We start from the raw sequence: 22541 nt of genomic DNA on the forward strand, positions 1-22541 counted from the left end.
TTTATATCTTTCTGTCTATAAAAATTGGGAGATGAGCCCTTCTGTGATTGTGCCTATGTGCTATGACCCTGCCTAATCTAATAAAATAATTATGGGGGGACTTTTGATATAAGGCCCAATGATTTCTGTGTTCACTCCTGTTTTGGGGCTTTGTTTTATACTGTATCTTTCTGGTTTTTATAATTAAAGGGAACCTGTCACCCCCAAAATCGATGGTGAGGTAAGCTCACAGTCATCAGGGGCTTATCTACAGCATTCTGTAATGCTGTAGATAAACCCCCGATGTTAGCTAAAAGAGGAGAAAAAGAGGTTAGATTATATTCACCAAGGGCGGTCCCACTGCGGTCCTGGTCCAATGGGTGTCTCAGGTCCGGTCCGGAGCCTCCCATCTTCATTCCATTTGAAAAGATGTACGAAGCCAATCCAAGATAACAAACGATAATAACCAATTATATATATATATATATATATATTTTTTTTTTTTAATAAAGACCAATGGAATATGGCTAAGACATAGAGAGTAGAGTGGCCGACCACTCGGTATAATGAATAAAACACTACAAAAAAGAACCCAGAGTGATATAAACCTAAATAAAAAAATATTGAGGACAAGTACGTATTACATAAGCCTTTATTACAACATTTTGGCAGTGGCACTAACAATGTGCCTGTATCTGGAGATTATAAAATAAAATATATATGTGTATAGATGGAGTATATACTATGGACGGACTAACAGGAATAAAAAACTTGAAGGTAAAGAATATAACATATATTGTCTCAAAACACAGTGTGACACCAGTGTCACCCAGGGTAGTTCATATGCACAGCTTTATCAAGGCAGAGCATAGTGCAACATCACATAAATTCACATTTCCAGGACCATAAATATACAGTGAAAAAAACAATATATAAAGTGAAAAAATATTATATATAAATGTGAATACACAAAAATAATAATAATAACACCAAAAGAATGAAAAAAATAGTAATGAATGAGTGAGCACAGACCACTTTCTAAACTTCTGACAATATATCTCCGCTTCATCCTGACCCTGACACAGAGCCAGCAAGATTTTCTCTGCCTGATCCACTGAATTAGGTTCGTCATAAAGCAATCCAAGCGCCAGGAAAAATGCATCAACATCACGCAATGCCGGATCTCCTGGCGCAAGGGAAAATGCCCAGTCTTGAGGGTCACCACGTAACAAAGAAATAATGATCCTTACTTGTTGAACAGGGTCACCTGAGGAGCGAGGTTTCAAGGCAAGAAACAATTATTTTTGAAATTCAAGAACTTAGATCTATCACCAAAAAACAAATCAGGAATTGGAATCCTAGGCTCTGACATCGGATTCTGAACCACAAAATCTTGAATGTTTTGTACCCTTGTAGTGAGATTATCCATCCAAGAGGACAGACCTTGAATGTCCATGTTTACACCAGTGTCCTGAACCACCCAGAGGTAAAGGGGAAAAGAGAGACAAAACACACTGCAAAGAAAAAAAATGGTCTCAGAACTTCTGTTATCCCTCTATTGAGATGCATTAGTACTTTGGGCCACCTGTACTGTTATGACCTGGTGGTCAGGGCAATAATGAACCTGGTGGTTAAGAGCACACGGAATGACCTGATAGTTACTGATAATAAAGGACGAGCTCTGGGACGTGGGAACTCTGCTGACCGCAATCCCTAATCCTATCAAACACACTAGAAATAGCCGTGGATTGCGCCTAACGCTCCCTATACAACTCGGCACAGCCTAAGAAACTAGCTAGCCCTGAAGATAGAAAAATAAAGCCTACATTGCCTCAGAGAAATTCCCCAAAGGAAAAGGCAGCCCCCCACATATAATGACTGTGAGTAAAGATGAAAATACAAACACAGAGATGAAATAGATTTAGCAAAGTGAGGCCCGACTAACTGAACAGACCGAGGATAGGAACGGTTACTTTGCGGTCAGCACAAAAACCTACAAAAAGACCACGCAGAGGGCGCAAAAAAGACCCTCCGCACCGACTCACGGTGCGGAGGCGCTCCCTCTGCGTCCCCAGAGCTTCCAGCAAGCAAGACAACAATAAAATAGCAAGCTGGACAGAAAAATAGTAAACCAAAGAAATACAAGCTGGAACTTAGCTTCTGCTGGGAAGACAGGTCACAAGAACGATCCAGGAGTGAACTAGGCCAATACTGGAACATTGACAGGTGGCATGGAGCAAAGATCTAAGTGGAGTTAAATAGAGCAGCCAGCTAACGAATTAACCTCGTCACCTGTGGAAGGAAACTCAGAAACACCCACCAGAGGAAGTCCATGGACAGAACCAGCCGAAGTACCATTCATGACCACAGGAGGGAGCCCGACAACAGAATTCACAACAGTCCTCTTCTGGTCTTCATGCTGCGGCTGCGGCGCAGGTGTACTTTGTCTGCCCTGTTGTGGGCAGAGCAAAGTTCTGCAGTGCGCAGGCGCCAGGCCTCTTTGACCTGTTCCAGACCTGAGACACCCATCGGACCCTGACCGCAGTGGGACCGCCCCTGGGTGAGTATAATCTAACCTCTTTTTCTCCTCTTTTAGGTAACATCATTATAGAATGCTGTAGATAAGCCCCTGATGACGGTGGGCTTACCTCACCATCGATTTTGGGGGTGACAGGTTCCCTTTAAACAGAATTACAGTGTTTAGGAAGGGCAGAGATCTTGAAATTTAAAACTTTAAAGTTACATTTCTTTTTTTTATTATTTACTTGTACTTCTTTACATTTACATAAAAACTTTACAACTGGACGTAATAAATGTGTGTTCCATATAAAGATCCTTGTTGAAAGAACCAATGGAAATTGATGATTTAATGTATTCACTGATGAATTAAACATAGTATGTTTGATTATCTGTAAACAGGCATATACTTGTGAAAATCAATAAGTACAGAAAATAAAGGAAACCAGTGTGTTGAGAATTACCTTTCTATTTATGCTCTACTGGGAAAATTACATTGCATTTTTATTTGGAAGAAGGTTTGTCAAATAAAACTTTTTTTAATGATGTCCGTTATGCACATGATGCCCCAGCCTAGATGCATCCTTGATGAAGAGCCACATATTCCTTCATTTAAGAAGCAATATTAGATTAGATAGATCCGATTGGACACCCTCTATACAGATGTGGACTCCATAGGATTTCTCAGCAAGATACTTTGATATATCCTCTGTTCTGGATTGTAGAGGGTGGCCCCTCTCTCCAATATATAGATCGATTGATAGGATGGACAACAGATGTAGGATGCACAACACTGCCTGGAAGGGTTACAAAAAATAAACTGTTAGGCTATGTGCACACTGTGCATTTGTGTTGCGTTTCACAGCATTTTGTCTGCTAGGAAATGGGCCAAAAATGCTATGGAATCCTTATGCAAGCTAATTCAATGACAATCCTGAAGTGTTGTGCACATGATCAGTAGATTTCCTTTGAGTATTTGCAGTGCATTTTTTTCGGCAACATGTCAATTATTTGTGCATTTTCACTCACTGACTTTAATTGAGTCTGTAAAATCCACAGCAAAAACGCAGGTATAAAAATGTTTGCTTTCATGTACTCCCTATGGTGTTTCCCATGCTGTCATCTGTGTGACAGAGTAGGAAACACTGGCATGGAGGTTCTTATTGGCGGTAATGATACCGTGTTTTTTCCGCAACGTTTTTCCTCCCAAGAGATGCAGAAACCTTGCAGAATGTTCTGCAATCAAATACTCAATGTGTGCACATACCTGCTCCACTATAGCTCATTTTCTATCTGATCGTCTCTTCTTCATTTGTTATCAGCTCCTTTTCCTTCTCTTTTTCCCTTTCTCTCATCCCCAAAAAAAGGCATTTTACCAAAACTTGCATCGGGGCTGGAGCCATTCCAGCAGGAGAGGTTTCTTTGTGGGTATGTGTATGCTTTGTAGAAGTCACATTCATACTTTTTTAGTTTATTTTATTTATGTATTTCTGGTATTCATGTACTGCTTCCTTATTTGACTACTGAAACAATTCTTCATACTTTATTAACATTTTCTTCTGCTTTCAAAGTTGCATTTCTCCTGCTATGTTTCTTCCCCAGACCTGCAATTTCTTTTTTGTCTAATAAAGGTTTTTGATCCTTTTCCAATAATCATGAGTAGTGTTGAGCATTCCGATACCGCAAGTATCGGGTATCGGCCGATATTTGCGGTATCGGAATTCCGATACCAAATTCCGATACTTCCCGCGTATCGGATACCGGAATCGGAAGTTCCCATAATTCAAACTGAACGCAGCAGCCAATGAGGAATGATTAGAAGTGTGGGCACATCCTGTTTAGCATGGTGGGCATGTAAGTACTGGCAAGGCTTGGATTGGCTGCTGAAATGATGTCACTCTGCACTGTAAAAAACGCTGCCGCCATTTTGCGCTCACTCTGCTGTGATTTCAGTTAGGGACAGGACGCTGTGTTCTAACTGAGGACCAGTTGAGATAGCTAATTGCTTTATTTTCCTTTCCAAAGGCTAATTTAGCAAAACGCTGTGTGTTCTTCACTGTTCACCTTGCTCTTGCCTTGCTGCGCTGTTTTAACAGCGTTCTGCAAGGTCTCTCTGTGTGTGTGTGTGTGTGCAGCTCACTCTGTAGTCTGTGTGCAGCCATATACCCGGTTGTATTCAGCTCAGGGGGGGTTCACACTGCCTCACACAGTTGTCCTTTTTTGCTCATAGTGCAGCCTGCTGCACATTTTTTCTCAAATTTCCTATTAGTGTTTTTCCACCCGTCTCCAGCTAAATTGTGGAAAAACACTACATAGGATAACCTAGAGGGGGTTTTTTGGGCCTTGCAGCGCCGTTTACGGCTGTCTGCACGGTCTCCGTGTGAGCCCAGCTCGCCCTGTAGTCTGTGTGCAGCCATAGCCAGTTGGATTCAGCTCAGGGTTCGTTACTGCCTCATACCTTGAGAAAAATTTTCCTTTTTTTCAAATAGTGCAGCCTGTTTAAAATTTTAAAAAAAAAATTCCTATTAGTGTTTTTCTACCCGTCTCCAGCTAAATTGTGGAAAAACACTACATAGGATAACCTAGAGGGTTTTTTTTTGGGCCTTGCAGCGCCATTTACGGCTGTCTGCACGGTCTCTGTGTGAGCGCAGCTCGCCCTGTAGTCTGTGTGCAGCCATAGCCGGTTGGATTCAGCTCAGGGTGCGTTACTGCCTCATACCTTGAAAAAAAAATTCATTTTTTTCAAATAGTGCAGCCAGTTTAAAATTTTAAAAAAAAATTTCCTATTAGTGTTTTTCCACCCGTCTCCAGCTAAATTGTGGAAAAACACTACATAGGCTAACCTAGAGGGTTTTTTTTGGGCCTTGCTGCGCCGTTTACGGCTGTCTGCACGGTCTCTGTGTGAGCACAACTCGCCCTGTAGTCTGTGTGCAGCCATAGCCGGTTGGATTCAGCTCAGGGTGCGTTACTGCCTCATACCTTGAAAAAAAAATTCATTTTTTTCAAATAGTGCAGCCAGTTTAAAATTAAAAAAAAAAATTTCCTATTAGTGTTTTTCCACCCGTCTCCAGCTAAATTGTGGAAAAACACTACATAGGATAACCTAGAGGGTGTTTATTGGGCCTTGCAGCGCCGTTTACGGCTGTCTGCACGGTCTCTGTGTGAGCGCAGCTCGCCCTGTAGTCTGTGTGCAGCCATAGCCGGTTGGTTTCAGCTCAGGGTGCGTTACTGCTGTCTGCACGGTCTCCGTGTGATTTAAACTAGCTCTGTAGCCCGATCTGCAAAAAAAAAAAAAGTAAAGTTCACCAAACACAACTTAACACTTGTGTAGGCCACATTTGAAAAATAATAAAGTTTAGTCCACACTTTACAACATTAGTGTTTCTTACACCTGTTAGGAGGAGCATTTCAGGAATAAGCACACTAAGGCCTTAGTACTTTTCTGCTTATCTTTATCTGTCAACCAAGATGAAGAGGGCAGGGAGTAAGGCACGTGGGCGTGGGCGCGGAGCAGGGAGAGGAGCAGGGAGAGGACGTGTTGATTCTGTGCCTGCTGCGGGTGCCGGTGACTCGTCGTCACTCAGTTTCAGCAGGGAACAGTCTTTCATGCGCAGCTTTGTCGGAGAGCGCCGTGCACCGCTGCTGCGTGAAGACCAAATTGAATCCGTTGTCGGGTGGATGGCAGCTAACGCCTCGGCATCGACTTCAGTTAGTGCCACATCCTCTCAGGCACAGACCACTGGAGAGCAGCCATCTGTCTCTTCCCCACCTGCCAAATTGGCCAGGCAGTCAGAGAGCCCAGGACAGGAGCCGTCTCTACTTCTGTTCTCTGAATCTCTTGGCTTGGAAACAGGGGGCCAGCCAAGCAGCATTGGAGAAATGGAAGAAGAGGCAGTGTGCAGTGATGCCCAACAGCTTTGTCTCTCTGACTCTGAAGAGGCGGGTGGGCCAGTGCCTCCGATGACCACAGCGCAGTACGCATCTGATGATGAAACTCAGGTGCCGCTTTCTGGTGCGTACTGTGCTGCCGAGACTACCCAGGAGGAGCAGTTGGTGGCAGAGGGTAGTGGAGATGATGAGGTCGTTGACCCATCGTGGCGTGAGGAACAGGAAGGTGGTGGGAGCAGCTCTGAGGAAGAGATTCCTCTTACGGGCCAAAGAGGGAGAGGGAGGGGGAAGACTGCGGAGCCTGTAGCCTCCACTTTGGCACCCGTTAGGAGCCTGTCTCTTTCCAAAGCCAAAAAGGGCGCTCCCAAGACTTGCAGTGCCTGGTCCTTTTTTGACACAGTTGCAGATGACATTTGTTTTGTCAAATGCAAGCTGTGTCATCAGAAAGTAAAAAGAGGGAAAAATGTCAGCAACCTCAATACCACAAATATGTGGAAACATGTGCGGACCAGGCACGCGGTGGAGTTACAGAAACAGACTGAAGATGTAGGCCAACCAACAGCGGCAGCTTCCACCTCTTCAGCTTGTGTTGCCTCTTCCTCCAGCTCACGCACAGCTGGTTTGGCTTCCTCCCAGGATCGCCATGGAAGAACCTCTGGCACTGTTGTCCAGAGACCTTGTGTAATTCCACCCACAGCACCACCTTCCCAGTCATCCTCACACTCCCAGTCTACTCTACAGCCATCGGTAGTACAGGCATGGGAGAAAAGGCGGGCATTCTCGGCCAACCACCCCCGAGCACAGGCTCTGAATGCAGGCATTGCCAAACTGTTGTCCCTGGAAATGCTCTCATTCAGGCTGGTGGAGACTGACAGCTTCCGTGACTTGATGGCATTGGCAGTCCCACAGTACAAGGTGCCCAGCCGCTTTTACTTCAGCAGGCAAGCTGTCCCTGCCCTGCACAGGCATGTTGAGGGAAACATAAAACATGCGCTACTGAACGCCGTCAGTAGCAAGGTCCACCTCACCACCGATGCGTGGACCAGTCAGCATGGACAGGGGCGATACGTTTCCCTCACTGCCCATTGGGTTAATGTTGTTGAGCCAGGTACAGATCGTGCGAGTGGCACAGGACGTGTCCTGCCCACTCCAAGGATTGCAGGAATCCAGTCTGTACGCATTGACTCCTCCTCTTACACAAGTTCCTCAGAATCAACTCTGCAGGAGCCGTCACAGTCCACCTCCACATGGACCCGTGAACGTTTACCTATGACCGACATGAGCACAGCCGTGGCCAAACGTCAGCAGGCCGTCTTGAAACTAGTTTCATTGGGGAATCGAAGCCACACAGCGCAGGAGCTCTGGAATGCCATCAAGCAGGAGAGCGATGTGTGGTTACTGCCAGCGAATCTCCAGCCAGGCATGGTAGTGTGTGACAATGGCCGAAATCTGGTGGCAGCTTTGGCCCTTGGCAACCTCACTCACATCCCATGTCTGGCACATGTGCTCAATTTGGTTGTGCAGAGTTTTCTGAGGGACTATCCGGATCTTGATGCCCTGCTGCACAAGGTCCGCTTAGAGTGTGCTCACTTGCGGCGTTCCAGCTTGGCCAGATCCCGCATTGCTGCTCTGCAGCGCCGATTCCGCCTTCCGGAACACCGCATCATATGTGACCTACCTACCCGGTGGAATTCCACGTTACATATGTTGGAGCGGTTGTGTGAGCAGCAGCAAGCAGTTATGGAGTACCAGCTGCATCAGGCGCAAAGAAGTCGCAGTCAGCGCCGATCAGACTTCACAACCACAGAGTGGGCCACTATGAAGGACGCCTGCCAGGTTTTGCGTCCTTTTGATTATTCCACGCGGATGGCAAGTGCAGATGATGCACTAGTCAGCATGACTGTCCCCCTTATCTGCCTGCTTCAGCAAACTTTGCAAGGGTTAAGGGATGATGTTGTGGAAGAGGTGGAGGATGAGGAGTCACCTTTTCCATCAGCTTCTGGAGAGTCAGCGCCACGTGGTTCCTCACAAAGGGGTATGCAGGGGCCAATTTGTGAGGAGGATGAGGAGGAGTCAATGGAGGAGGAAGAGCTCCGTCCAGAGGAGGGAGCGACACAATTGTCCAGTGGTCAGTGTGTACAGCGAGGGTGGGGTGATGACGAGCGGGCAGAGATCATGTCTCAAGCAGGGGACAGCGTTTCTGGGCCAGTTGGCACTCTGCAGCACATGGTGGATTTCATGCTGCAGTGCCTGAGAAACGACCGCCGCATCGACCACATTCTCAACATGCCTGATTATTGGGTGTTCACCCTCCTCGATCCTCGCTACCGGGACAACGTCCAAAACCTCATCCCAGCGTTGACCCGGGAGCGTAAATTGCGGGAGTACCACGACACACTGGTGAATTCCATCATCTTCTCCTGTCCAACTGAGAGGAGTGCTGCTAGTGCTTTACAAAGCAGCTCAGTGCGTCGAGGCAGTGGGGGAGGCTCTGCCCAAAGAGGGAGCAGAAGCAGTGCCTCTGCCCAAGGCAAGCCCAGTATGGCACAACTCTGGCACACTTTTGTGTGCCCGCCCCAAATGTCTACACCATCACCGGCGGCTCCAGTCAGCAGGAGGCAACGGTTCCGTCAGATGGTGACAGACTACATGGTTTGCCCTCTTACTGTACTCCCAGACGGCTCTTCCCCGTTCAAGTTTTGGGTCTCTAAGCTGGATACATGGCCAGAGCTAAGCCAGTATGCATTGGAGGTGCTGGCTTGCCCTGCGGCTAGTGTCTTATCGGAACGTGTCTTTAGTGCCGCAGGTGGTGTACTAACAGACCGTCGCATGCGACTGTCCTCCGATAACGTTGACCGGCTAACTTTCCTGAAAATGAACCAGGCCTGGATCTCGCAGGAATTTGCCACTCCTCTGCTTGATTAAGTAATTGGGTGTCATCCAGGTCTCCTGCTGTGTTCATCTTTCTACCACCTGAACTGCTATTCCTGGGCTCCAACACCGCCAGTTGCGGCTCAGAAGTGCAGGCTGCACAGTAAAAACATACGACCCAGTGTTATTGGGTTTCAGTAACGTCAGCTGATCCCCAGCTGTGTAGCCGGCAATATGTCCTGCGACCGCTACGCTGGCACAACAACCTAAATGTAAGGGAACCTGTCCCCCCCCCCCCCGTCGTTTGTTACTGAAAGAGCCATCTTGTGCAGCAGTAATGCTGCACAAGGAAAAGGTAGCTCTTTTGGTTTAGCTCCTTGCACACGCAGAACTTAACACTTATAAAATGTGTTCACTGATACCGTTATACCGTCCCGGAGCTGGGACTTTCCTTCGTAATGTTAAATAAACAGGGCAGCACACTGCAGCGCCAAAACATGCAAACTTGAAAACACGAAATTTGAACTGCATTACTGCACTAGAAATATGAAAAATGAGAGCTTTTAGCGCATAAAAATGGCCAATTCTATGTGTACCTCGTAGCCACTTTACGGCATCTCTCTTATACGAGGTCCTACGCTTGACCTACCTCGCTGAGAATAAACGTCTCCATCTGAATGGGTACATGTCAAACCTCTTCTTGGACTCAAATTCTCTCTCTCTGTGGAGGGGTATTGGACCTACTATAATTAAAACACCTGAAGCTAGGAGGCAGGGAGTGCACGATCAGAAAGCTAGAGAATACATTTCAAAAACCTGATCTGCACATCCAAACATAGACTGAGTGTGAACAGGTGCTGAACCCAGAGTCGCCAACTCGTATATAGTTAAGTAAACAGGGCAGCACACTGCAGCGCCAAAACATGCAAACTTGAAAACACGAAATTTGAACTGCATTACTGCACTAGAAATATGAAAAATGAGAGCTTTTAGCGCATAAAAATGGCCAATTCTATGTGTACCTCGTAGCCACTTTACGGCATCTCTCTTATACGAGGTCCTACGCTTGACCTACCTCGCTGAGAATAAACGTCTCCATCTGAATGGGTACATGTCAAACCTCTTCTTGGACTCAAATTCTCTCTCTCTGTGGAGGGGTATTGGACCTACTATAATTAAAACACCTGAAGCTAGGAGGTGGGGAGTGCACGATCAGAAGGCTAGAGAATACATTTCAAAAACCTGACCTGCACATCCAAACATAGACTGAGTGTGAACAGGTGCTGAACCCAGAGTCGCCAACTCGTATATAGTTAAGTAAACAGGGCAGCACACTGCAGCGCCAAAACATGCAAACTTGAAAACACGAAATTTGAACTGCATTACTGCACTAGAAATATGAAAAATGAGAGCTTTTAGCGCATAAAAATGGCCAATTTTATGTGTACCTCGTAGCCACTTTATGGCATCTCTCTTACACGAGGTCCTACGCTTGACCTACCTCGCTGAGAATACGAGGTACACATAGAATTGGCCATTTTTATGCGCTAAAAGCTCTCATTTTTCATATTTCTAGTGCATTAATGCAGTTTAAATTTCGTGTTTTCAAGTTTGCATGTTTTGGCGCTGCAGTGTGCTGCCCTGTTTACTTAACTATATACGAGTTGGCGACTCTGGGTTCAGCACCTGTTCACACTCAGTCTATGTTTGGATGTGCAGATTAGGTTTTTGAAATGTATTCTCTAGCTTTCTGATCGTGCACTCCCTGCCTCCTAGCTTTAGGTGTTTAAATTATAGTAGGTCCAATACCCCTCGACAGAGAGAGAGAATTTGAGTCCAAGAAGAGGTTTGACATGTACCCATTCAGATGGAGACGTTTATTCTCAGCGAGGTAGGTCAAGCGTAGGACCTCGTATAAGAGAGATGCCGTAAAGTGGCTACGAGGTACACATAGAATTGGCCATTTTTATGCGCTAAAAGCTCTCATTTTTCATATTTCTAGTGCAGTAATGCAGTTCAAATTTCGTGTTTTCAAGTTTGCATGTTTTGGCGCTGCAGTGTGCTGCCCTGTTTACTTAACTATATACGAGTTGGCGACTCTGGGTTCAGCACCTGTTCACACTCAGTCTATGTTTGGATGTGCAGATCAGGTTTTTGAAATGTATTCTCTAGCTTTCTGATCGTGCACTCCCTGCCTCCTAGCTTCAGGTGTTTTAATTATAGTAGGTCCAATACCCCTCGACAGAGAGAGAGAATTTGAGTCCAAGAAGAGGTTTGACATGTACCCATTCAGATGGAGACGTTTATTCTCAGCGAGGTAGGTCAAGCGTAGGACCTCGTATAAGAGAGATGCCGTAAAGTGGCTATGAGGTACACATAGAATTGGCCATTTTTATGCGCTAAAAGCTCTCATTTTTCATATTTCTAGTGCAGTAATGCAGTTCAAATTTCGTGTTTTCAAGTTTGCATGTTTTGGCGCTGCAGTGTGCTGCCCTGTTTACTTAACTATATACGAGTTGGCGACTCTGGGTTCAGCACCTGTTCACACTCAGTCTATGTTTGGATGTGCAGATCAGGTTTTTGAAATGTATTCTCTAGCTTTCTGATCGTGCACTCCCTGCCTCCTAGCTTCAGGTGTTTTAATTATAGTAGGTCCAATACCCCTCCACAGAGAGAGAGAATTTGAGTCCAAGAAGAGGTTTGACATGTACCCATTCAGATGGAGACGTTTATTCTCAGCGAGGTAGGTCAAGCGTAGGACCTCGTATAAGAGAGATGCCGTAAAGTGGCTACGAGGTACACATAGAATTGGCCATTTTTATGCGCTAAAAGCTCTCATTTTTCATATTTCTAGTGCAGTAATGCAGTTCAAATTTCGTGTTTTCAAGTTTGCATGTTTTGGCGCTGCAGTGTGCTGCCCTGTTTACTTAACTATATACGAGTTGGCGACTCTGGGTTCAGCACCTGTTCACACTCAGTCTATGTTTGGATGTGCAGATCAGGTTTTTGAAATGTTTCCTTCGTAATGTGACGCAGCACAGCCGTCATTCCTACCCCCTTGGTGCCATGCGCTGCCTCCTCAGCGTTGTTTTAAGCTGTCACGGAGCCTGCGCTGTTCTGTTATCCCTTGGGCATGCCCTATTTGCGCTGCCTGTCTTCTGACATAATTTGGTGTCAGGCTGGCTGCGCCTGTGCGGCCGCGCTGCCCGAGATCCCGCCTCGCAGTGTCTTCTGATTGAGTCACACTGCGGGCCTTAAAACAACGCTGAGGAGGCAGCGCACGGCACCAAGGGGATAGGAATGACAGCTGTGCTGTGTCCCATTACGAAGGAAATTCGCACCTCCGGGACGGTTGAACGGTATAAGGGGACACATTTTTAGTGTTTACTTCAGTGTTTGCAAGGAGCATAATTAAAAGAGCAACCTTTTCCTTTTGCATCCTTAGTGCTGCACAAGATGGCTCTTTCAGCTACAAACGTCTTGGGGGGGGGGTTAAAGGTTCCCTTTCAACTTGCTCCAATCAGGCTTCGGCCTACACTCTGTTCCTCTGCTCCTCCTGCTGACCCTGGGCTCTAACACCGCCAGTTGGTGCCTGGAAGTGCTGTGTGCACAGTTAACAGTCGATCCTCTGTTATTGGGGTTCAGTAACGTCAGCTGATCCCCAGCTGTGTGTGCGGCAATACCTCCAATCTGCTCCTCCTGCTGTCCCTGGGCTCTAACACCGCCAGTTGGTGCCTGGAAGTGCTGTGTGCACAGTTAACAGTCGATCCTCTGTTATTGGGGTTCAGTAACGTCAGCTGATCCCCAGCTGTGTGTGCGGCAATACCTCCAATCTGCTCCTCCTGCTGTCCCTGGGCTCTAACACCGCCAGTTGGTGCCTGGAAGTGCTGTGTGCACAGTTAACAGTCGCTCCTCTGTTATTGGGGTTCAGTAACGTCAGCTGATCCCCAGCTGTGTGTGCAGCAATACCTCCAATCTGCTCCTCCTGCTGTCCCTGGGCTCTTACACCGCCAGTTGGTGCCTGGAAGTGCTGTCTGCACAGTCAACAGTCGCTCCTCTGTTATTGGGGTTCAGTAACGTCAGCTGATCCCCAGCTGTGTATCCGGCAACGTGTCATGCGACCGCCACGCTGGCACAACTAAAATGTAAGGGGACCTGTCCCCCCCCCCCCTAGGCGTTTGTTACTGAAAGAGCCACCATGTGCAGCACTAATACTGCACAAGGGAAAGGTCACTCTTGAAATTATGCTCCTTGCAACTACACACTCATGTAATGTGTCCCCTCACACCGTCCAACCGTCCCGGAGGTGGGACTTTCCTTTGTAATGTGACGCAGCACAGCCGTCATTGCTACCCCCTTGCCACCGTGCGCTGGCTCCTTAGCGTTGTTTGATTCCGTCATGGACCCTGCACTGTTATGTTATCCCTTGGCCATGCACAGTTTGCGCTGCCCGTCCTCTGACATCATTTGTTGTCGTCCTGGCTGCGCCTGTGCGTCCACGCTGCCCGAAATCCCACCTCGCAGTGTCGTCTAATGTGATCCCACAGTGGGCCTGGTATCCATGGCCATGCGCAGTGCATATACTAGCCTCTCACTCCCCTTCTTCACACTTCTTCAGACTAGGCGGCGTCAGCTGATCCCTAATAGCATGCCACGGCCGTGACACCGCACAGTCTGAAGAAGCAGGAAGGAGGTGAGTGAGAGGCGATGATATGCACTGTGCATGCCCATGGATCCCTGGCCCGCAGTGGGACTACATTAGATGACACTGCAAGGTTGGATCTCGGGCAGCTTGGACGCACAGGCACTGCCAGCCTGACACCTACATGATGTCAGAAGACGGGCACCGCTAACTGTGCATGGCCAAGGGATAACATTACAGCGCGGGCTCCGTGACAGAACCAAACAACGTTGAGGAGGTGGCGCATGCACCAAGGGGGTTGGAATGACGGCTTTGCTGTGTCACATTACAAAGGAAAGTCCCACTTCCGGGACGGTTTGACAGTGTGAGGGGACACATTATATGAGTGTGTACTTCAGCGTTTGCAAGGAGCATAATTTTTGGAGCCACCATTTTCCATGTGCAGTATTACTGCTGTACAAGATGGCTCTTTCAGAAACAAATGCCTGGGGGGGGTTAAAGGTTCCCTTTCAACTTGCTCCACTGCAGTCTTCGGCCTACACTCTGCTCCTCTTTGATTCCCTGGGTTTCAACACTGTCAGTTGCCACCTGGAAGTGTTGTCTACACAGAAAAATCACTAGGTGATGTGTCAGTGGGGTTCAGCACCGCCAGCTGTTCCCCTGCTGTGTAGTCGGCAACGTGTCCAGCACAAGCCACGCTGGCACAACAGAACAAAAGCTGCCACCAGTGCAGGCTTCGGCCTACACTCTGCTCCTCTCCTCCTCCTGCTGACCCTGGGCTTAAACACCGCTAGTTTTTGCCCGGAAGTGCTAGCTGCACAGAGAAAAACACCAGCCAATGTGTTAGTGGGGTTCAGCAACGCCAGCTGTTCCCCTGCTGTGTAGCCGGCAACGTGACCTGCAAACGCCACGCAGGCACATGAACTGAAATTAAAGGGAACCTGGCCCCACCCCCCCAGGTGTTTCTATGTATAACAGCCACCTAGTACAGCAGTACTGCTGCATTTGTACAAGGTGGCTGTTTTTTTTATCCTTGCCCACGTAGAATTAAACACGTAAAATATGTGTCTCAGTACAGACCATTACAATGTCCCTGAGGTGTGACTTTCCTTTTTAATGACATGCACCACCCCCCTTGGTAGCGCTGCCCGTCTTCTGACATCATTGGTTGGCTGCCTGTGCCTGTGCGTCCGCCCTGCCCGACACAACCCCCCTCGTTTCATATATTTTGGCTGCGAGGGTGTGATTGATGGGCATGTGCAGTGTATATGTTCGCCTGTCTTAACTCATCTCCTTCCGCCTTCTTCAGACTGTGCGGCCTCCTGGCCGTGGTAGGCGATAAGGGATCAGCTGAGGCCGCCCAGTCTGAAGGAGGTGTAAGGACATGTGTGAGCGGCAAACATATTTACTGCACAAGGCCACGAATCCCAGCCACGCAGTGTGATTTTTTGAAAACACACTGCGGGCCTGGGATTCATATCCATTGCTAACCGCAACGGCCAACATGAAATGAGGTGAGAAGACAGGCAGCGCTCACAGCGCATGGCCAAGGGATCACAATAGCGCAGACTCCTGTACAGCTAATAACAACGCTCAGGAATCTGCGCCCAGCACCTAGGTGTAAATTTTGACACCTGTGCTGCGTCTCCTTAAAAAGACAAGTCACGCCTCCACTACTGTTTGACAGTATAATGGGCTAAATAGTGTACGTGTTTTATTCAGCGTGTGCAAGGAGCAAACTAAATAGAGCAACCTTTTACTTGTGCATCATTAATGCTGCACAAGGTGTGGCTCTTGTACCTTGCAACACCTGAGGGGGGGTTAAAGGTTACCTTTGAAATTGGTTCAACTAGGCTTCGGCCTACACTCTGCTCCTCTCCTCCTCCTGCTGACCCTGGGCTCTAACACTGCTAGTTTTTGCCCGGAAATGCGAGCGTCACAGAGAAAAACAACAGCCAATGTGTTAGTGGGGTTCAGCACCGCCAGCTGTTCCCCTGCTGTGTAGCCGGCATCGTGTCCAGCACAAGCCACGCTGGCACAACTGACCAAAAGCTGCCACCAGTGCAGGCTTCGGCCTACACTTTGCTCCTCTCCTCCTCCTGCTGACCCTGGGCTCTAACACCGCTAGTTACTGCCCGGAAATGCGAGCTTCACAGAGAAAAACAACAGCCAATGTGTTAGTGGGGTTCAGCACCGCCAGCTGTTCCCCTGCTGTGTAGCCGGCATCGTGTCCAGCACAAGCCACGCTGGCACAACCGACCAAAAGCTGCCACCAGTGCAGGCTTCGGCCTACACTTTGCTCCTCTCCTCCTCCTGCTGACTCTGGGCTCTAACACCGCCAGTTTTTGCCCGGACATGCGAGCTGCACAGAGAAAAACACCAGTCAATGTGTCAGTGGGGTTCAGCAACGCCAGCTGTTCCCCTGCTGTGTAGCCGGCAACGTGTCCTGCAAATGCCACGCAGGCACATGAACTGAAATTGAAGGAAGCCTGCCTCCCACCCCCAGGTGTTTCTATGTATAACAGCCACCTTGTACAGCAGTACTGCTGCATTTGTACAAGGTGGCTGACTTTTTCTCCTTGCCCACGTTTAATTAAACACGTACTAAATGTGTCTCATTGAGACCATTCCACTGTCCCTGAGGTGTGACTTTCCTTTCTAATGATACGCAGCACCACCCTTGTTAGCGCTGCCCGTCTTTTGACATCATTGGTTAGCTGGCTGCGCCTGTGCGTCTGCCCTGCTCGAAACAACGCCCCTCGGTGTCTTATTTTTTTGGACAACGAGGATGTGATTGATGGGCATGTGCAGTGCATATGTTTGCCTGTGTTCACTCATCTCCTTCCGCCTTCTTCAGACTGGGTGGCCTCATGACCGCGGCATGCGATAAGGGATCAGATGAGGCCGCCCAGTCTGAAGCAGGTGTAAGGACATGTGTGAGCGGCAAACCTATTTACTGCACAAGGCCACGAATCCCAGCCACGCAGTGTGATTTTTAGAAAACACACTGTGGGTCTGGGATTCATGTCCATCGCTAACCGCAACGGCCAACATGAAATGAGGTCAGAAGACAGGAAGCGCTCACAGCGCATGGCCAAGGGATAACAAGAGCGCAGACTCCTGTACAGCAAATAACAACGCTCAGGAACTGCGCCCATGCACCAAGGTGTTATTTTAGACACCTGTGCTGCTTTTCTTTAAAAAGACAAGTCACGCCTCCACTACTGTTTTACAGTAGAATGGGCTAAGTAGTGTACGTGTTTTATTCAGCGTGTGCAAGGAGCAAAATTAAGAGAGCAACCTTTTACTTGTGCAGCATTAATGCTGCACAAGGTGTGGCTCTTGTACCTTGCAACACCTGAGGGGGGGTTAAAGGTTACCTTTGAAATTGGTTCAACTAGGCTTCGGCCTACACTCTGCTCCTCTCCTCCTACTGCTGCCCCTGGGCTCAAACACCGCTAGTTTTTGCCCGGAAATGCGAGCTGCACAGAGAAAAAAAACAGCCAATGTGTTAGTGGGGTTCAGCACCGCCAGCTGTTCCCCTGCTGTGTAGCCTGCATCGTATCCAGCACAAGCCACGCTGGCACAACTGACCAAAAGCTGCCACCAGTGCTGGCTTCGGCCTACACTCTGCTCCTCTCCTCCTCCTGCTGACCCTGGGCTCTAACAACGCTAGTTTTTGCCCGGAATTGCTAGCTGCACAGAGAAAAACACCAGCCAATGTGTTAGTGGGGTTCAGCACCGCCAGCTGTTCCCCTGCTGTGTAGCCGGCAACGTGACCTGCAAACGCCACGCAGGCATATGAACTGAAATTGAAGTGAGCCTGCCCCCCACCCCCAGGTGTTTCTATGTATAACAGCCACCTTGTACAGCAGTACTGCTGCATTTGTACAAGGTGGCTGACTTTTTCTCCTTGCCCACGTGGAACTCAACACGTACAAAATGTGTCTCATTAGAGACCATTACAATGTCCCTGAGGTGTGACTTTCCATTTTAATGACACGCAGCACCCCCATTGTTAGCGCTGCCCGTCTTCAGACATCATTGGTTGGCTGGCTGTGCCTGTGCGTCCGCCCTGCCCGACACAACGCCCCTCGTTGTCTCATATATTTTGACTGCGAGGGTGTGATTGATGGGCACGAACAGTGCATATGTTCGCCTGTCTTCACTCCCCTCCTTCCGCCTTCTTCAGACTGTGCAGCCTCATGGCCGTGGCAGGCAATAAGGGATCAGCTGAGGCCGCCCAGTCTGAGGCAGTTGTAAGGACATGTGTGAGCGGCGAAAATATTTACTGCACAAGGCCACGAATCCCAGCACCGCAGTGTGACTTTATGGAAAGGCACTGTGGGTCTGGGATTTATGGCCATCGTTAACCGCACCAGCCAACATGAAATGAGGTCATAAGACGGCCTGCACTAACAGGGTATTGCCAAGGGATAACACAAGAGCGCACTCTCCTGTACTGCAAATAACAACGGTAAGGAGTCTGCGCCCAGCACCTAGGTGTAAATTTTGACACCTGTGCTGCGTCTTCTTCAAAAGAAAAGTCACGCCTCCACTACTGTTTGACAGTATAATGGGCTAAATAGTGTACGTGTTTTATTCAGCGTGTGCAAGGAGCAAAATGAAGAGAGCAACCTTTCACTTGTGCAGCATTAATGCTGTTCAAGGTGTTGCTCTTGTACCTTGCAACACCTGAGGGGGGGTTAAAGGTTACCTTTGAAATTGGTTCAACTAGGCTTCGGCCTACACTTTGCTCCTCTCCTCCTCCTGCTGACCCTGGGCTCTAACACCGCTAGTTTTTGCCCTGAAGTGCTAGCTGCACAGAGAAAAACAACAGCCAATGTGTTAGTGGGGTTCAGCACCGCCAGCTGTTCCCCTGCTGTGTAGCCTACATCGTGTCCAGCACAAGCCACGCTGGCACAACCGACCAAAAGCTGCCACCAGTGGAGGCTTCGGCCTACACTCTGCTCATCTCCTCCTCCTGCTGACCCTGGGCTCTAACACCGCTAGTTACTGCCCGGAAATGCGAGCTTCACAGAGAAAAACAACAGCCAATGTGTTAGTGGGGTTCAGCACCGCCAGCTGTTCCCCTGCTGTGTAGCCGGCATCGTGTCCAGCACAAGCCACGCTGGCACAACCGACCAAAAGCTGCCACCAGTGCAGGCTTCGGCCTACACTTTGCTCCTCTCCTCCTCCTGCTGACTCTGGGCTCTAACACCGCCAGTTTTTGCCCGGACATGCGAGCTGCACAGAGAAAAACACCAGTCAATGTGTCAGTGGGGTTCAGCAACGCCAGCTGTTCCCCTGCTGTGTAGCCGGCAACGTGTCCTGCAAACGCCACGCAGGCACATGAACTGAAATTGAAGGAAGCCTGCCTCCCACCCCCAGGTGTTTCTATGTATAACAGCCACCTTGTACAGCAGTACTGCTGCATTTGTACAAGGTGGCTGACTTTTTCTCCTTGCCCACGTTTAATTAAACACGTACTAAATGTGTCTCATTGAGACCATTCCACTGTCCCTGAGGTGTGACTTTCCTTTCTAATGATACGCAGCACCACCCTTGTTAGCGCTGCCCGTCTTTTGACATCATTGGTTAGCTGGCTGCGCCTGTGCGTCTGCCCTGCTCGAAACAACGCCCCTCGGTGTCTTATTTTTTTGGACAACGAGGATGTGATTGATGGGCATGTGCAGTGCATATGTTTGCCTGTGTTCACTCATCTCCTTCCGCCTTCTTCAGACTGGGTGGCCTCATGACCGCGGCATGCGATAAGGGATCAGATGAGGCCGCCCAGTCTGAAGCAGGTGTAAGGACATGTGTGAGCGGCAAACCTATTTACTGCACAAGGCCACGAATCCCAGCCACGCAGTGTGATTTTTAGAAAACACACTGTGGGTCTGGGATTCATGTCCATCGCTAACCGCAACGGCCAACATGAAATGAGGTCAGAAGACAGGAAGCGCTCACAGCGCATGGCCAAGGGATAACAAGAGCGCAGACTCCTGTACAGCAAATAACAACGCTCAGGAACTGCGCCCATGCACCAAGGTGTTATTTTAGACACCTGTGCTGCTTTTCTTTAAAAAGACAAGTCACGCCTCCACTACTGTTTTACAGTAGAATGGGCTAAGTAGTGTACGTGTTTTATTCAGCGTGTGCAAGGAGCAAAATTAAGAGAGCAACCTTTTACTTGTGCAGCATTAATGCTGCACAAGGTGTGGCTCTTGTACCTTGCAACACCTGAGGGGGGGTTAAAGGTTACCTTTGAAATTGGTTCAACTAGGCTTCGGCCTACACTCTGCTCCTCTCCTCCTACTGCTGCCCCTGGGCTCAAACACCGCTAGTTTTTGCCCGGAAATGCGAGCTGCACAGAGAAAAAAAACAGCCAATGTGTTAGTGGGGTTCAGCACCGCCAGCTGTTCCCCTGCTGTGTAGCCTGCATCGTATCCAGCACAAGCCACGCTGGCACAACTGACCAAAAGCTGCCACCAGTGCTGGCTTCGGCCTACACTCTGCTCCTCTCCTCCTCCTGCTGACCCTGGGCTCTAACAACGCTAGTTTTTGCCCGGAATTGCTAGCTGCACAGAGAAAAACACCAGCCAATGTGTTAGTGGGGTTCAGCACCGCCAGCTGTTCCCCTGCTGTGTAGCCGGCAACGTGACCTGCAAACGCCACGCAGGCATATGAACTGAAATTGAAGTGAGCCTGCCCCCCACCCCCAGGTGTTTCTATGTATAACAGCCACCTTGTACAGCAGTACTGCTGCATTTGTACAAGGTGGCTGACTTTTTCTCCTTGCCCACGTGGAACTCAACACGTACAAAATGTGTCTCATTAGAGACCATTACAATGTCCCTGAGGTGTGACTTTCCATTTTAATGACACGCAGCACCCCCATTGTTAGCGCTGCCCGTCTTCAGACATCATTGGTTGGCTGGCTGTGCCTGTGCGTCCGCCCTGCCCGACACAACGCCCCTCGTTGTCTCATATATTTTGACTGCGAGGGTGTGATTGATGGGCACGAACAGTGCATATGTTCGCCTGTCTTCACTCCCCTCCTTCCGCCTTCTTCAGACTGTGCAGCCTCATGGCCGTGGCAGGCAATAAGGGATCAGCTGAGGCCGCCCAGTCTGAGGCAGTTGTAAGGACATGTGTGAGCGGCGAAAATATTTACTGCACAAGGCCACGAATCCCAGCACCGCAGTGTGACTTTATGGAAAGGCACTGTGGGTCTGGGATTTATGGCCATCGTTAACCGCACCAGCCAACATGAAATGAGGTCATAAGACGGCCTGCACTAACAGGGTATTGCCAAGGGATAACACAAGAGCGCACTCTCCTGTACTGCAAATAACAACGGTAAGGAGTCTGCGCCCAGCACCTAGGTGTAAATTTTGACACCTGTGCTGCGTCTTCTTCAAAAGAAAAGTCACGCCTCCACTACTGTTTGACAGTATAATGGGCTAAATAGTGTACGTGTTTTATTCAGCGTGTGCAAGGAGCAAAATGAAGAGAGCAACCTTTCACTTGTGCAGCATTAATGCTGTTCAAGGTGTTGCTCTTGTACCTTGCAACACCTGAGGGGGGGTTAAAGGTTACCTTTGAAATTGGTTCAACTAGGCTTCGGCCTACACTTTGCTCCTCTCCTCCTCCTGCTGACCCTGGGCTCTAACACCGCTAGTTTTTGCCCTGAAGTGCTAGCTGCACAGAGAAAAACAACAGCCAATGTGTTAGTGGGGTTCAGCACCGCCAGCTGTTCCCCTGCTGTGTAGCCTACATCGTGTCCAGCACAAGCCACGCTGGCACAACCGACCAAAAGCTGCCACCAGTGGAGGCTTCGGCCTACACTCTGCTCATCTCCTCCTCCTGCTGACCCTGGGCTCTAACACCGCTAGTTTTTGCCCGGACATGCGAGCTGCACAGAGAAAAACACCAGTCAATGTGTCAGTGGGGTTCAGCAACGCCAGCTGTTCCCCTGCTGTGTAGCTGGCAACGTGTCCTGCAAACGCCACGCAGGCACATGAACTGAAATTGAAGGAAGCCTGCCCCCCACCCCCAGGTGTTTCTATGTATAACAGCCACCTTGTACAGCAGTACTGCTGCATTTGTACAAGGTGGCTGACTTTTTCTCCTTGCCCACGTGGAACTCAACACGTACAAAATGTGTCTCATTGAGACCATTCAACTGTCCCTGAGGTGTGACTTTCCTTTCTAATGATACGCAGCACCACCCTTGGTAGCGCTGCCCGTCTTCAGACATCATTGGTTGGCTGCCTGTGCCTGTGCGTCCGCCCTGCCCAACACAACGCCCCTCGTTGTCTCATATATTTTGGCTGCGAGGGTGTTATTGATGGGCATGTGCAGTGCATATGTTCGCCTGTCTTAACTCATCTCCTTCCGCCTTCTTCAGACTGTGCAGCCTCATGGCCGTGGCATGCGATAAGGGATCAGATGAGGCCGCCCAGTCTGAAGCAGGTGTAAGGACATGTGTGAGTGGCAAACATATTAACTGCACAAGGGCACGAATCCCAGCCACGCAGTGTGATTTTTTCCAAACACACTGTGGGTCTGGGATTCATGTCCACCGCTAACCGCATCGGCCAACATGAAATGATGTCAGAAGACAGGAAGCGCTCACAGC

The 22541-nt window shown here is 48.9% G+C and overlaps 1 long non-coding RNA gene across 1 annotated transcript in view; it reads right to left on the reverse strand.

Annotated features, from left to right (window-relative positions):
* Positions 1-617: 617 nt before the first annotated feature.
* LOC138638239 (uncharacterized) overlaps positions 618-22541 on the reverse strand; it is a 43217-nt gene continuing 21293 nt past the window's right edge. The window contains exon 2 of the long non-coding RNA XR_011312472.1: positions 618-3293. This is a non-coding gene — a long non-coding RNA (uncharacterized lncRNA). The remainder of the gene's footprint in view (positions 3294-22541) is intronic.

Source organism: Ranitomeya imitator, chromosome 5, assembly GCF_032444005.1.
Source record: "Ranitomeya imitator isolate aRanImi1 chromosome 5, aRanImi1.pri, whole genome shotgun sequence".
Lineage (NCBI taxonomy): Eukaryota > Metazoa > Chordata > Amphibia > Anura > Dendrobatidae > Ranitomeya > Ranitomeya imitator.